The sequence below is a fragment of the Sitophilus oryzae genome, unplaced genomic scaffold, assembly GCF_002938485.1.
Source record: "Sitophilus oryzae breed Bouriz unplaced genomic scaffold, Soryzae_2.0 scaffold_1179_pilon_pilon, whole genome shotgun sequence".
NCBI classification, from domain to species: domain Eukaryota; kingdom Metazoa; phylum Arthropoda; class Insecta; order Coleoptera; family Curculionidae; genus Sitophilus; species Sitophilus oryzae.
Genome location: NW_022145814.1, coordinates 1,229,256 through 1,237,769, shown reverse-complemented (window position 1 = coordinate 1,237,769; position 8,514 = coordinate 1,229,256).

Below are 8,514 nucleotides of genomic sequence, written 5' to 3'. Positions count from 1 at the left end.
CATAGGACTTCAATAAACGCTCTCTAGCGGGTTCGGTTGTTGGCAATTGATTTGGCATCTCGCCATGATCGGCTTACTGCTTCGATCCTCTTTTGCCATATATGTCTTGGACGACCAGTTCTTCTACTGCCTTGGATTCCATTCAATAGCTTTGCTAGCGATGTAGTTGCCACTTCGTCTTAGAGTGTGACCAATCCACCTCCATTTCCTAAGTTTGATCTCGTAATACACCTTACTCTGGTTGGTCAAGCTCCATAAATCCTCATTTTTGATAGTATTTGGCCAGAATATTCCTACAATTTTTCGCAGACAGTGGTTGATGAAAACTTGGAGTTTGTTAATTAATGCCAATGTAATTTTCCAGGTCTCCATACACCATATAGCACCATACAGCAATACTGACTTGACATTCGAATTGAAAATTTTAGTAAGTTAACTCAACTTACTAAACTTGAAATACTCTAAATACAAAAAATGTTCATTTTATGCATATTGTAAAAGCATAAAAGTAAGCATATTATAAAATCCCATTAGAATCCTAGTCTTTAATTATCCCCCTCCCCACAAACCTCCTATTCATAAATAATAATTAAACGTTATTTAATGAAAATAAACTAAATGTGCGCTAGAATGTAGAATGTTTGGTTAATCACCGCGACCTTACAGATCTATTGTGTGTTCCCCTTTTTTGAGTTATAACGTGTTATAACTCATCATAGTCTCAGGCATTTAACAAAAGCCAGTATTTGAGACAGCTCCACAGAGGCCAGCGCTCCGTCCTCGACATCAGCCGTACCATAGTTCATGGCACGAATGGTCGTCGTCTCGACGCACTCAATGATAAGTTCTGGTGTTTCCCCATTTTCCCCACAGAATCTACATTCGCCGTTGTTTCTCAGCTTCAGCCTACTGAGATGTTCGTTGAGGAGACAGCGTCCTGGTAGAAACCCTGTGACAATCCGAAGATTCTTTTTACTTAAATTAGGGAAAACCTTTGATTTTTCTCGGTCGTAAGTTCTGAGGAACTTTTCGAGTGTCTTAGACTGTTGGAGGACACCCATTCCAGGTTACGGATGGAGTCTTCCAGATTATTCAGTTCCGCTTTCAGTTGGTTCCCGCTTGGAAAACAGAACGGTTTTGGTCCAGTTAGTAAAGTGATCGCTCCTTTTCTAGCTAGATCATTTGCTTTTTCATTGCCTTCTATCCCTTGGTGAGCAATCCACCTTGAGCTTGTCTAGGCTATCCCTTGAGCTTCTCTAGGCATTCTTTGACCAACTAGGAATTGATGGTTACTGAATTGATCGCATTTAGTGCTGCTTGACTATCGGATAGGATGGCAATTTCCTGTTTTCGATAGTTCCTATCTAGGATAAATTGTACGCATCTTTCGATAGCGTAAATTTCTGCTTGAAGGATGCTGGGGTAGGTGTCTATTGGTTCAGAGTATTTAGTTTTCGACCCAAATACTCCTATCCCTGCTTTGGTTTTGGAAGCATCAGTAACCACGTTATAGTATGGTCTTTTACATGCTGAGCAAGCGTTTCTTACTTCCAATCCTTTTTATTACTCAATACTACAGTGAGGTGTTTCTCAAAGTTGCAAATTCTTAGTATGTCATCCACTGGGATTTGGGGAAGTGGGTTTTTCTTTTTGAGGCTGTTTCAAGCCCCTGACCTGAAAATTCTCCCAGTACTGTTTCCGTCAATACCCATTCTAATCATTGTCGCATTGGCATAACGATTAGAATGGTCATTCTAAATAAGTTCATAAAAAAAATATCCTAAAAAATATGCGCTAATATAGTTATTAAATCCTCTGCTAAAAGATTAGTCATCTAGCGTTTGTTTAATCAACCGGTAGTTTAACATGATCGTTATTTACCGAATTTATCCGCTAGGATTTGAAGAGCCAAATAAATTGGTCCTCTAAATCAAACGGAAAAGATACAAAAGACAGTAATCGCAGAAAAAAGCAATTTCTTGCAAAGGCGGACAGATTCGCAAAATATTTCCGTTTATTTATTGCAGCCGTGATGTCATTTGTCATTGTTTAGAAACGACGAACTTTATGGAGTTTCTTATTGGCCTGGGATTTTAAACAGATGGTCCCTCCGGGCCTCAGGGGCGACAGTCGGAACGGAGTGTAAACAGATTATTGTGTAAATAAATCAATGACCTATTACTTAAGTTAATAAAGTTGGATCTTTTGTTTGAAATTTAGAATTCATTCCATTTTAGCATTTAGAAATAAAATTTTTGAAACCACTCTGCCGATATTTAAGTGCTCTTTTATTTAGTTTTCTAAATAAATCTTTACACCGAGTTGTAAACATTTACCCTTTTGTTCAAATGTTTTATTACTTTAAACTTTAAGCTGCATCTTCAGAGAGTATAGGCGATATGTACTTGTGATGTGTAGATCAATTTTCACAAGTACACAGGACCTGCAATTTGACGCCGAATCCGAATATATGTATTCTTTACAAAGTGAGTCTCAAATAAGTGCAAATATTTTTAGGGCCGGTAGATCTCGATAAAAGAAACATATTTTCTCTTTCCCGTTTTTCTCCAAAGTCCAAAATAACTAAATTAAAAACATGTGAGTTAAAAATTTTGAGAGCCACCGGTTTTTTTCTGTAATTTATACTAACGATGTTGTTACGTTTTTAAGTTATTATATTTTTTAACTAAAAATTTCAAAAAAAAGTTTCACCCTAAATGATATTTATTACACGCCACCCCAAGGATATTGCGCGTTTCTTGTTTAATGGTGTTCGCCAGTAGCACTGTTATCCCACACAATAACTAATCGTTATATCTTCGTTAAAGCGATTTTTTTCTTTAAATTATAAATAAACATGAATTGTATAAACTTAAAAACACTTTGAAACTAGTTAAGACATTCACTCTAAATTTCAAAATATTTTGTGGTTTCAGCTGTTTAACAGGATTTATTTGCTCTATAGTAGGGGCGCTGTAGGCGGTAGAGCCGGCTGGGACGAATTTATTAAATTAAAAAATTCGTGTGGATAACCCTTTATTATTTGAAAATGTGTAAATGAAATAACGTGACTTGATACAGATTGTTTATACATTCATTTTTTCTATTGTTAGATGCTGTTTAAATGTACCTTTTATAATATTGTACGCAATAATCATAAATATTGATCTCTAATAAAAATGTTCTTCTCTAATAACATATTACATATTACATCAAAACGCAAAGTCAAACCTATTCTAATTTTAAAATAAAGTAAAAATAGTTTTTAGTTATGGTAAGCTCAAGGAGATGTACCTATAAGTAAGAAATTTTGAATTCCAACGACATTATTTTAATAGAATGTGTTTTATTCGAAAGTTATTTATTTTGCGAACGCTGAAATAGATAAATTAATAATAATGGCACAACTAGTATTTCTGCACTTTATAATACAGGATATTTTGTTCACACCTTTTCTGAACTGTTCACCCCTTTTCAGATATTTTTACTTGTTAATTGCATTTTCTCAGATGAATAAAGCTTGATTTTCATGGTTTGAAACGGTTAACCAATCGAAACCTTAAAATTCAACCAATACAATTAATATCGTATCATCGTATCGTCGGATAACTGATGCATGAAAATCAAGCTTAATTAGAAATGTAGGTCATTTAGGAAATAGCAATGTTGCATCCCTTTTAGTGCCGTAACCATTGTAATATCAGAGATTAAGAAATTAGATCATAAGAAAATTTGCGGTGACCAGGCAGTTCTAAATAGGTTTCGACAAATATACAGGGAAATTTAAAAGAAAATCAAGATTTTCAACATCTTTTTTTGCGAAAAACACCTCATAGACGTGTTCCTGGGGTCGAAATATACCACCCCTGAAAATATTTGCACTTATTTAAGACTCACCCTGTATAGGTACAAGATGATGCATATAACAGCATTTATCTCTTACATTAGGAGGACTGTGGGTTTCAAGTACATATATTATTGAATAGTAACGGATGTAGTTTGTAGGATAACCAGCACTGCCGTGTTAAGAAAAAATCCCTATCTGTCTGAAAAAGTTAAATTTATTTGTAAATAATAAAAGCGTCGTGTTAATTTAGCTGGAAAATACTTTTATCTTTTTGATTACGTACTTTAATATCAATTATAGTTAAGGCATTTTTCCTTAACATGGCAACAGCGCCAATCTACTAAGGAAGCAAGCAGAGCCGCTGAACAACTTTGCTATAAGATACTCTCTATTTGTATCTTGAAATACAAATTGAGCAATGATTGGATGAAACGGCCAGCTAAACAGTAGAATATACAGAGTGTCATAGAAATAAATGCAAGTATTTTAACTGGTAGTACAGTTCGACCCCTAAAACACGCCCATAAGTTTTTTTTGCAAAAAAAATGTTGAAAATTTTACATTCTTGACGGTTTTCGGAAAATGTTGAAAAACTTTTGATTGCCACTGTTCATTCTCGGGAAATTCGTTTACGGTGCATAGAGAGAATCTCGGAAAAAATACAATGTTGCCACCTCATATATTATCCACATTCTGCATATTTATAAATTCACAATAATTTTAAGTTCCTACCCAAAAAAAATACGAAAATTAATTTTATTTATAGTATAGATACTATACTAATCTAAAAAAACGCGCATTGTTTTAAATACTTTCTACAGTTAAGTAAACTGAAAAAATATCATTCTTAAAAAATTATTACAGCTTTTTTTTCTATATTAGCAAATATATAATTTCTATTTAAATATTTAGGTAGTTCATACACTTTGGATAAAAATTTAACAGTATTTCAATTCAGCATAGGTATACGCAAACACAAACACCCAGGTATTTATTACACTGAAAACACAACTATCTAAATAATTTACAGCAAAAAGTGTTAAAATACAACAAAAAGTGTTAAAAAACTTATTTTACAAAAATTGAAGCTCAACATTACTTTTTTAGAATAATCATCAATATCCATTCACTTGTAACAAACTCGGTATATTACAGTCTACAACAGAATTATTTAGATAAATCTAAAATACTCGCTTTCCTTAATGCATAATCCAAATTTTAACTTTACAAACTTTGAAGTTACGATTCAAACCATGTTTTTATCGAGTCTATTATATTATCAAACATCTTAAATTATTAGCAAACAAAGGGACAGTAAATTAAAGCTAAAATATTTGCCTAAATTTGGTCTGAATTTATTGGCGACATTGTGCCACCCGACGGTACAAAACGTCTGAAAGTTTTACAAACACTATTAAAGTTAGTTTGAAAACTGTAGCTTGTTTTGCCTAACTTGCAAGCAACGCTAGATTTAGTTTTCGAGACAATACAAAACATTGTAAGCGTGGACTATCCACCATTCGCGTTAAACGAACTAGTATATTAATTTAGAAGTAACTTGAAAACAATATACAAAGTGTGCAAAAAAAGTCCGTAGGTTTTTTTATTATTGAGTTTGATTAATTATTTATTAAAATTTTGCATGCAAAAGAAAAAATTTATCGGAATTCGATTTCACGTCTATACACTACATTTTCCGAAATATACAAAAATATAAATTTTAGAAGTATACCTGCATATATTTCTTCCCCTAGAATTACAAAATTGTGATAAATAAATAATATAATTTGTCTCTGGTCTTGTAACCTCTCTTGTAACTCTTCGTAAAAAACTATTTTTTTACTATAAAATATATAATACGAGCTCTAACAACTACCTAACTACATATAATAGACAAAACTGGCCCTAAGAACCTAAGTTCGGACAAACAAAAATTTATTGAAACCCTTTTTATTTTCATAATACTGAATATTTTCATAAACTGAATTATTACATTTAAGAACTACATTAAAAATATATTAAAATGTAACATTTCTGATGAGCATTCAAGTAGTTTGGTTTCTAGAGACATTAAAATAAACTAACCTAACCTAAAGCGGCCCATACATTTTCAAACAAATTGCGCAACGCAGGCTGTTGCGCAACGAGTTGCCAATGTATGATAGTGTTTGATGCGTTACGCAATTGTTTGATGAGTTTCAAGAATATTTGAATTCTTTTGTGCAACAAGACTGTTTGCGCAACGCGTTGTGTAGTGTATGTGTGTGTTGCACTTCGTTGTGCAATATTTTAGTTCTTTCATCCAAATTCTTTGTTTTCTTTTTCGTTTTTTGGTATCATCGACATCATCTAGGGTATATACGAAAATAATTGACGCAATGGCAATTGAGGACATGATTGTTTCTCAAACAATGCACAACTTTTAATAAAAAGTTTGATCAAAATTTTACTAAGTGCATGGATGAGGCAGTTGTGCAACGGAACGTTGCGCATCGCTTTGTTGCGCAACTTGTTTGATAGTATATGGACCGCTGAATCAGTTGTGCAACGCAACGTTGCGCATCGCTTCGTTGCGCAATTTGTTTGATAATGTATGGGCCGCTTAAGCGAATAAATAACCAAAAACATTGCATAATATCGTGACAACTAAACGTTCGAACACTTTAAAAAATAACTGTTTTAATATGGCGTTACATCGGCATGCGCTTTTACAACCACTGCAAGCCTGTCTGGCATTTTTTTTATTAATGATTGACATACGTCAGAGTAAAAATTTTGCCATAAATCAGTTAATATCATCGTCAAATGGGCAACGGTTCGTTGGGAATCGCAAATTTTGTTTTATTTTATACCACAATGTCTTGGTAATATTAATGTCCGGACTATTGAGGCCATGAGAGGACCTTGATGTTATTATCTCTAAGCAATTTTTTGCATATGCACATGAGCCAGCATAATATCGATTAATAAATATATTCGAACAGCGCTAGAGTGTCTTATTTGATAGATTGCCTCAAATGGATAGTGAATTTTCTTAAAGGCATTATGATTTGATGATATATGGATACCAGAGCATGAGGGTCGCAAGGGTAACGAAAAGGGCCAAGCAAGACTCATCAATGCCATTCAGAGGGCCAGAACCCTTCTGTGGCGTTGTAAAAGCAGTCACGTGAATGGTCACGGAACGATGGGTGGTCAACAACTCTCTAGAATGGTGGAGAAACTCAATAGGGCAGAAACAGGCGAAAAAGTTCATAGTAGAACATTCGCCAAAATTCACGGTAGACCTGATAAGTAAGGACAGAAAAATACAGTCAAAGCTGTAGTGGGTAAAAAAACAGGGCATTGTAAGCTGAATAGGCACCTAAAGCTAATGGGGTTGATAGTCGAAACCATGTGAAGGTCCTGCCAATCTGAAGAGGAAACGGCAGAACAAATTCTATGTCGCGTCGGTGCGACAGCCTGGCAAATGTGTGGTTCTCGGTAATGGGCAATGCTAGACCATTGTCAGGGAGCTACATAGAGGGTTCAGTCTCCAAGTTGCTAGACTTTGTGAAAAGGATAGGACTGGAGAATGCATTCTAGAGATCAGAAGAGGACCACAATAGATCTGAGAAGGTCGCTGGATGAGTCCGATAACCACCTCTAGGAATATAATCTAATCTAATCTATATTTCAACAGGATGGTGGTGCATGCCATATGGCTAAAACTGCTAAAAAATGGTTTAGGGACAATAACATCAAGGTCCTCTCATGGGCTTCGAAAAGTCCGGATATTAATGTTATCGAGACATTGTGGCATAAAACAAAACAAAAATTGCGTGACGATCCCCACCAAACCATTGTCCACTTGACGATAATATTATGTGAATTATGGCAAAATTTGGCATACTACAAGCAGAATTTTTCCAATCTGATGCCAGGCAGAAAAAATATTCGTTAAGATATATCTTTATTGCATTGGCTTTGATTTATATATGATATATAAATATAAAATAATATATTTGTCCACGACCACTAATAATAAATCAATATTCTACTTCCTAGCAGAACGAATATGATGCCCATATTTGTAATAGAGTGAAATATAACAGCTGCTCACAGTGAATTATGATAAATCACACTTTGCATTTACTTACGGCGTTGCTATGTCAACGTGACTCTCACAACATTCCGATACGCGGCGTGGATGATTTGACATTTTTCTTATCTTTTCTTTTTTTATAATTTCGACGTTTAAAATTATCAAATGTTAAGTAGGTAGTGATTATTAAGTGGCAGATCAAGAACTCATTTAAAATCAAAAAATGAATTATGAGAGTGATAATGCGCCCTGTACACCACCAGAGATAGCAGAGGCGGTCAAATTAACAAGTCTTGGATTGCTGCCACAAAAGTCTAAAAACTGGAGCCTTGCTAAAAACATAAATTCGTTTTCCGAATCCGTGTTATTAGTATATTTAGTTGTCATTGGAACGGGGCAAAAATCAATCTCGTGATTGACTAAAGAATGTTGGTACGATATTCTCATGCAAGGAACTTGAAATAATATCAATGAAATTCAAATACATATATAACTTTAAGTAAAACACAAATTACCAACTTTAGTTACACAAAACAACAAAAAGTCAGATGCTGGTACTCCAATTTATTCTTCTCCAACAACT